Source organism: Macadamia integrifolia, unplaced genomic scaffold (genome assembly GCF_013358625.1).
Source record: "Macadamia integrifolia cultivar HAES 741 unplaced genomic scaffold, SCU_Mint_v3 scaffold3165, whole genome shotgun sequence".
In the NCBI taxonomy this organism is placed as follows: Eukaryota; Viridiplantae; Streptophyta; class Magnoliopsida; order Proteales; family Proteaceae; genus Macadamia; species Macadamia integrifolia.
Genome location: NW_024869259.1, coordinates 3,152 through 12,178, shown reverse-complemented (window position 1 = coordinate 12,178; position 9,027 = coordinate 3,152).

Here is a 9,027-nt window from a genome sequence, read left to right as displayed (position 1 = left end):
AAAAAAAAAAAAAAGGGAAGCCCAAAACCCAAATTCTCGCAAAATGGAAAAGGCGACAAGCTAGAAATGATAGGGAACCTATGGACATGATGCGCGGTAAGCGACAAAGGGGAAACATGCTAAAACAGTAAAATGACAGCAAAGAGCATATTAACATGAGAGGATTCAATTGCAACACGCAAACTCATTCACAATGGAGTAAAAGCTTGAAACCCTAGATCTATAACAAAATGCCATGGTAGCGGGATCATGAGAGTACAAAAATATACCCAAATAGATTATGGAAGTCCATGAATACGAGTACGTGATGAAGGTCAAGGAAACCAATACAAAAGGAGGGGTTTTTCATGGAAATACATGGGGATTCCAAGTATAATGGACAATTCATGAAATCTATAGCATGCTAATCATAAAGCAAGTGTAGTGCATCACAAAGGAATCATCAATTGGAGAAAAGGATCGAAAATTTAGGAAATCCCCAAATTTGGAAACCTAGGGCACGATTTGGGGTTTTCTCCAAATGAAGGGATAAAATCCTAATAAACTATAAATGACCATAGTAGAAACATCACAATCACATGGCAATACTATTCTATGGAGAAAAATATGGAAAGGAAAGCCTAGATTAAAGCCTACACATGCATTTTACCCCAAAAAGGAAAATTCTGAGAAAAGAGAAGAAGAAACTTACTTGAAGGAGGGAGAGTTGAATCTTCTCAAAAGCGCCGAGTTGATGAGTAGACTCGCAAGTAGAAGCGCCGAGGAGACCTCCAAGATCGCCCAAGGAAGAGAGGAAGAAAGAGAAAAAGGTTGGGGAAAAAGACAAGACAGAACAGGGCCCTACAGGCCCTGTTCGTGTTTTTACTCGGGCAGGACCGGCGGGCCCCACCGGTGGGCCCCTACTCGTCGGTGCCACCCGCCGGTTTGAGGCACTGGGACCAGCGGGCCCCTACCCGTCGGTTCAGCCCACCGGTTGTGAAAATTGGGGAAAATTTTGAAGATTTTTTTTCCTTCTCTCCTCCTAGCATGATTACATTGATTATTATTATTATTATTCCTATGATTAATGTGCTATGGTCAAGTGGGACCATTGACATATCTGTCGGGGCCTTTGCCCTGTATCTTGGAATTAAGCTGCGGTTATTTACAGGCTATCATACACTATAACACCTTATGAGATGGCATAAACTTGTGTGCCGAAATCAATTCTACGGTGTTTAACCAGTATGGTGTGTGATATGTTCCAGGTATAGGAATACGATGGTACGTACTAGATCCGGTAGCAATGCCCGAGGTACCTCACGGGGTCCTCGTCCAGTCGATCGACCACAAAATCCCAGGAGGTCCCGCTCTGTGGGGTAAACCTCACCTCCACCACCTCCAGAGACCCTTGGTCAGGGTGGGGCACATGGGGACCCACCTATGACTGCACTCCCGGACCCTCCACCGGTTATTACACCAGGAGATGTTGCTACTATAATTCAGTAGTCACAACAGGCTTTTCAGCAACAAATGCTTCAGCAACAGCAAACATTTATGACTGCTATTCAGCAACAGTTGGACTTTTCTCAACCGGGTCAACCTCCCCGGGTACTCACTCCACAGGACCCGCCTGTAGGGTCGGGAACGGGACCACAGGTGGGAGGTACACCTCCAATCCCACCATTCGGTGTTCCTCAGTATGGGATGCCTCCTCCATACTCCTACTATCCGGCTTATGCTCATAACTTCCCGCCGACGAGTAATACGTCAAAGGTAGTGGAGTCATTCAAGAGGAACTTACCACCTGTATTCTCTAAGGTGGGGAGTGATCCTCTGGAACCGGACCAATGGATCCAAGAATTAGAGAAGATATTTGAGGTGCTTGAGTGCACGAATGCACAGAAACTCATTTGTACTGGGTTGTAACTCAAGAAGGAGGCAAATTCTTGGTGGCAAGCCTTCAAGCCCATATTGTTGGCTGCTCATCCAGAACCCACTTGGGAGCAGTTCAAGAATTTGTTCTTGGACAACCATTATCCGCGCAGCTTCAGAGACCGCAAGGAGACTGAGTACATGGCCTTAACTCAAGGAGGTAAGATTGTCCTTGAGTACCAACAACAATTCGAGAGTTTGTTCCATTTTGCCCCAAGGCATATGAGGACAGCTGAAGAGAAGGCAGCGAGGTTCCTAAAAGGCCTAAAAGCATCTATTGGGTCTGTACATGAGGTATTGGATTTGACCGAATATGGCCAGATTGTGCAGAAGGCCAAGACCATGGAGGATAAGCAAAAGGGAGAACAGTCCCTCACCCCTGGACTGTGGAAGAGAACAAACTCATTTTCGGATATGGGAAACTCCTCCAAGGCATACCGCATATCGTACAGTTCTAGGCCTATGTATAGGCAACCCTATAGGCCATCTGGCTACCCTCCTAGGCCAGTTGGTGGTTCGGGTTCCACTTCTTTCCGCCCAAACACTAGTGAGGCACCTACATCTGCAAGGCCACCTCGACCTCCATCTGTAACGGGTCAAGTGCAGAGGGGCCCCGCCCCAGTTCCGACATCTCAAATTCGTTGCTTTAACTGCCATTCATATGGGCATTATACGAAAGACTGTCGGGCCAGACCAGCCTTGCCCTCCAGTCAGCCCTCTGCGTACCAACCTCCCTTAGCTTGGGGGAATCAACCGCAGGGAAGGATGTATGCTCTATCAGCTGAGGAAGCTGAGGCCAGTACAGAAGTAGTAGCAGGTACATTTTAAATTAAGAAATTCATTATGATTAATATTGATAACCTGCTGAAGTAATATGCATTGTTATACTAGGTATCCTACCCATATCAGGCATACCAGCCTATGTTTTATTCGATTCAGGAGCTACTCATTCATTCGCATCTAAGAGATTTGTAGAGAAACTTGGGATGTCACCCAGAATCCTAGATCGCAGAATGATTGTTAGTATGCCTACTGGCAAAGTTACACAGTTGAAGGAATTGTATGGGTCGTGCCCAGTGGAAATTAGTGAGAAGAACCTTGATGCACAACTCATTAAGTTTAATATGCAAAATTTTGATATTATATTGGGTATGGATTGGTTGTCGGCTCATCGAGCTAATGTGATCTGTGCTGAAAAGCTGATTAGGGTGACAGATGACGAAGGGAAGGAATTGGTATACCGAGCAGATATAATGAAAAGGGTGAGGAAGGTCCTTGTCTCTGCTCTTCGAGCGGTAAAATTGCTAGAAAGTGGATGTCAGGGTTACTTGGCATCGGTACTTGATGTTGATGCAAGGATTACACCTCTAGAAGAGGTAAAGGTGGTTAAAGAGTTTCTCGACGTTTTCCCAGATGATCTGATGGATTTACCACCTGATAGAGAGTTGGAGTTTGCCATAGATTTGACTCCTATAGCAGCTCCAGTATCTAAGGCTCCATACAGGATGGCACCAGCGGAATTGAAGGAGTTGCAGATGCAGTTGCAGGAACTATTGGAAAAGGGGTTTATTCACCCAAATGTTTCACCTTGGGGTGCCCCAGTGTTGTTTGTCAAGAAGAAAGACGACAGTTTGCGTATGTGCATCGATTACTGGGAATTAAATAAGTTAACCATTAAGAACCGGTATCCATTGCCACGCATTGATGATCTATTTGACCAGTTGCAGGGAGCCAGAGTATTCTCAAAGATAGACCTTCGGTCCTGCTATTATCAACTCATGATAAAGAGCGGTGATATACCCAAAACAACATTTAGGACTCGATACGGTCACCGACAACATTCATGGATAAAGAGCGGTGAGTTCCTAGTGTTATCTTTCGGGTTAACCAATGCACCGACAGCATTCATGGATCTAATGAATCGAGTATTTCAGGATGTGCTTGATAAATGGGTAATTGTTTTTATTGACGACATCTTGATATATTCCAAGACCGAAGAGGAGCACACTCAACACTTGAGAATGGTGTTACAGAGGTTGAGAGATCAACAGTCGTTTGCCAAGTACAGCAAGTGTGAATTCTGGCTTGAACAAGTTGGAATCTTGGGGCACGTAGTGTCTAAAGCCGGAATCGAAGTAGATCCTGCTAAGGTGAAAGCAGTAGTGGAATGGGAAAGCCCCAAGAATGTTACCGAAATTAGAAGCTTCTTGGGTTTGGCTGGATATTACCGGCGCTTCATTGAGAATTTTGCTCGGACCTCAGCACCAATGACCAAGTTGACTAAAAAGGGTGTGAAATTCGACTGGATAGAGGAATGTGAGAAGAGCTTCCAAGAATTGAAAGAAAGGTTGGTGACGGCCCCTGTGCTGACTATTCCTGAAGGCACAGGTGGAATGACAGTCTATACCGATGCTTCTAAAGTTGGTTTGGGTTGTGTTCTCATGCAACGCGGTAAGGTAATAGCGTATGCATCCCGACAACTAAAGGAGTATGAGAAGAATTATCCCACTCATGACTTGGAACTAGCTGCAGTCATTTTTGCCCTTAAGATCTGGCGACATTATTTGTATGGGGAGAAGTGCGAGATATACAGTGATCACAAAAGCCTGAAATACTTCTTCACCCAGAAGGATCTGAACATGAGACAGAGAAGATGGCTTGAACTCATGAAGGATTATGACTGCGATATTCAGTATCATCCCGGTAAGGCTAATATAGTGGCAGATGCATTGAGTCGGAAGACACAGACTGTGTCGCTCTCATACTTAGCAGTCAGCTCACCACTCGTGCAAGAGGCGATGCTAATGGATGAAACCCTCTTGTATAAAGGGGCAACCTTAGAGCTTGAACCTCAACCAGAAAACCTTAAATGGTTGACTGTATCCTTGACGGCTCTACAGGTGCATCCGGCAATTAGGCAAGAGGTGATAATGAAGCAACCTTTGGATCCGGAATTACAGCGGATCAGAATTAAGGTTCAAGATCAAACAATCAACGACCCAGATTTTGCTTTAGCCAGTGATGGGGCATTGATGTTTCGAGACAGATTGTGTGTACCCGATGATTTGGATATACAAGACAAGATAGTGCGAGAAGCACATAGCTCCGAGTACTCACTTCACCCAGGAAGTACCAAGATGTACAAAGACCTCAAACAAAGTTACTGGTGGCCAAACATGAAAGTCACCATAGCTCTGTATGTGGCGACTTGTCTTACATGTCAAAAAGTAAAAGCTGAGAGGCATCAACCTTATGGTACTCTTTAGCCACTCCCAGTACTAGAATGGAAGTGGGAAATGATCACAATGGACTTCGTCACCGGACTACCAAGTACACCTAAGGGAATGGACGCGATATGGGTGATCGTGGATCGGCTTACCAAGACTGCTCATTTTATTCCCATCAAGACCAAGTTCTCCATGGCCAAACTAGCACAACTTTACATGGACAACATAGTGCGCTTACATGGAGTGCCAGTGAGCATTGTTTCAGATAGGGACCCAAGATTCACTTCCAGATTTTGGAAAAGCTTACAGCGTGCCTTGGGATCACAGCTGAATTTGAGTACGGCTTTTCACCCACAGATGGATGGTCAGTCGGAGCGAACCATACAGATATTAGAAGACATGCTCAGGGCATGTACAGTGGAGATGAGTGGCAGTTGAGAAGAATATATACCTCTTATGGAGTTTGCATATAACAACAGTTACCAAGCTACAATTGGGATGGCTCCGTATAAGGCGTTATATGGCAGAAAGTGTAAGACTCCTTTGTATTGGGATGAGGTAGGTGAACGTCGAATATTAGGACCTGAGATGATACAAATGACTTGTGACAAAGTCGACGTTATTAGAGAACGGATTAAAGCAGCTCAGTCCCGTCAAAAGAGCTATGCGGACACCTGCAGGAAAGATATTGAATTTCAGCCAGGAGAAAAGGTATTTCCCAAGATCTCTCCTACTAAAGGGTTGCAAAGGTTTCACATAAAGGGGAAGTTGAGCCCAAGATACATTGGACCATTTGAGATCTTATCCCGGGTTGGCTCAGTAGCCTACATGCTTGCTCTGCCACCTTCACTTGGGGATGTTCACAATGTATTCCATGTATCCATGCTGAAGAAGTACGTGCATGATCCATCTCATGTACTACCCATGGAACCAGAGTACCTAGAAGCTGATATGACCTACACAGAACAGCCAGCTAAAATTTTGGACCGGAAGGTGAAAACCCTTCGCAACCGCTCCATTTCCTATGTAAAGGTGCGATGGGCTGATCATTCACTTGAAGAAGCATCTTGGGAGGTAGAGGATGAAATGCAAGCCAAGTACCCTCATCTTTTTTATCAACCAGGTACACAATTTCGAGGACGAAATTTTTCAGAAGGGGGGGTAATGTAATACCCTACTTCTTAAACCCGGTCTGATTACGCGGTTGGCCCGGTTTAACCATGCAGGAACCGAACCAGAGGGAGTTAGAGCGGGTTCCTTATGGGCTATGATGGCAAGGGTGACCTTAAACACCGGTTGGCCCAACAAGTCTGAGCCAGTGCCAGAAGAAAAGGGAGTGCCTAAGCCGTGTACATACACCTACCATAAGGCCATGTATGGATAAAGCAGGTATTATAGCCGTATTTTAAGGTATATATGTATACTAAATCGTACGCTAGGGTGGGGTTCGCGCCAAGCCCGAACTTTGTCAAAATCCCAAGTTTTGGCCCTCAGGTGGGCGAACAGGTGGGTGCACCCACCCACCTGAGTGACCCATCCATGTGCACTATTTAGTTATTTAGGAAGTATATATATAGCATTTAGGATTTTCTTTTCTTTTCATTTATGACACTCGTACGTTGGTGAGGATAGTAAAGAGGAGAGAGAAAAGAAAGGGAAGAAGAAGGGAAGAGAAGGAAGAGGAAGAAGAGAAGGATTTCAGCGGCACCGAAGCTCGATCTCCCCATTCCGGCGCCGTAAGAGTGATCTTCAACACTAGATCTACATTTGGAGGTAAGCAAAGTTGGGTTCCTTAAACATTCACCATACCCAAGCATAAACCCTTGATTCGAGTAGGGTTTCTTGAGATCTTGTAAATCCCCTTTGAAATGATGAATCTAAGGTTTAATAGATGATTTATGTGTTGATCTTAAAGGATTTGAAGAGGTATTGACAAGGTGGAAGAAGCATTGTGGGTTTGAAGTGATTTGGAGGGTTTGAAGTCGTTCTTGAGCAAAGAAGGCAAGATGGTTTTCCCTCACTTGAATCTAACCTAGATCTAGGTTAGAACCATCCTATAGGACCTTGAAGGTGTGAAGAATGGGTTGGAAAAAGCTCCATTTGAATCCCCAAAGAATGGAGAAAGTTGGGAAGAAACAGGGTTTTTCCCGCCAAGACTTTTGGGTGCAACCGGTGGGCTCCTACCCGCCTGTGGGCACCCACCTGAGAGGGCCGGGGGGCCTTTGGGCACAACCGGCGGGCCCAACCGGCGGGCCAATCGTCGGGCCATCCTACCCGCCGGTCCTAGCAGGGGCCCCTGGCTCAACCGACGGGTGGAACCGGTGGGCCCTACTGGTGGGCCCCTACCCGCCGGTCCAAACCGGTGGGTAGGACCGGTGGGCCAGACTGCCCACCTGTCTGACCCACCCGTGTGGCCCCGAAGGTGATCCTTATGTTCGATTGGACCCAAATCAGACGTGTGACCTTCTTTTGACGTTCTAAACATGATTTTATCATCGGATCTTGTTAATTTTGATTCGAAAATGGTGAAGTACTAACCCCGCTCAATTATGTTAGGTTTACCAAATCCTACCCGATTTGTACCGGATCTCACCCATACCGAACGGGAATCCTTGTACACTACAGGTAAGTGGGGAGAGGACGTTTGACCTTGTTTCAAGGCATTGTTTGACATTCATTTAATTATATCTAGTCTAGTCATGCCATCATGAATATGCTATGTAGATTAGTCAATCCTCACATTGTTATGTATATGTGCTATGTTTACTTTCTAAATGCCAATTGAATGAGATGTTTATATGTTGAATGTGGACATCATAGTGCATGATGCATTGATAGACTAGATGCTATAGTCGGCTTGGAAACGAGTGCATTGGTGGCCCATGGAATGGGACACGGAGGCACTATGCAATCATGCTATTATCATATAGGAGCATGCGGTATTAGGATTTTCACCATCCCGTGCTACGACCCTTCCCAACAGGGGTTAAGGTGTTGGGTTATCATTTGGGGGGAAGTAGTGGTCGCGGGTGTCGGGTCACTGTGGCGGTTAGACATAACGCCCGACGGGTCATGTAGGACAGTCGGCAACCCCGGTGGTACATTCAAGAGGACCAATCGTACTGTTTTTAAATTGCTGCAGTCAGCACCTTTATTTTCAGTCATTTACATTTTTGTTGGGAGCCGATGGACGGCATTGTCTTTACTTTTCCGAGTACTCACGGTGGGCCTTCTCCGACAGCCCTATAGGCTTATCGCGGGAGGGAGTTCGCGGCTCGTACCCGGAGTATACGCGCACTATGGCTGTAGTAGCACTAAAACCAATGACTTAGTAATGTTGCTTAGGTGGATGTGATTTAAAATGTATAGCATGGCATGTAGTGCATATGATTGTGGTTTGATGTGTGGACTGCTGTGTGGTCCATCTTTCTACTTACTTAGCTAGTGAACTCATCCCACGTGTACACCCATTTTTAGATGATTTTGCAGATCATACATCTGAGGAGCAATGATCATTGTGCCTCACCTATGGGCCCATACCTCTTTGTTCGGACATAGGTACTGTTTTCAGAGAAAAAGCATGTGGTCCATACTCAATTAATGCATGAAACAAAATGGACCCCCTTACAAGTGGGCAAGTAGAGGGTGTGGCGACATGACAAGGCCACAAGGGGCTGCCTTTAGAGGAATATGAGACGAGAAAGGTGGGTACCAAGGTAATTTGAGGTTTTCAGAATGTTACGGGAAAAGGAGACTTCAATTACAACTTTGTTGTCTTATATTACACTTATTCCTAGGCATCTCCAAATTCTCTATTTCATCACCTACATGTGAAGGGGACAGTTACGTTTTTTGGGTGAGAGCTGGGAACACTTAGCGTTGTGCT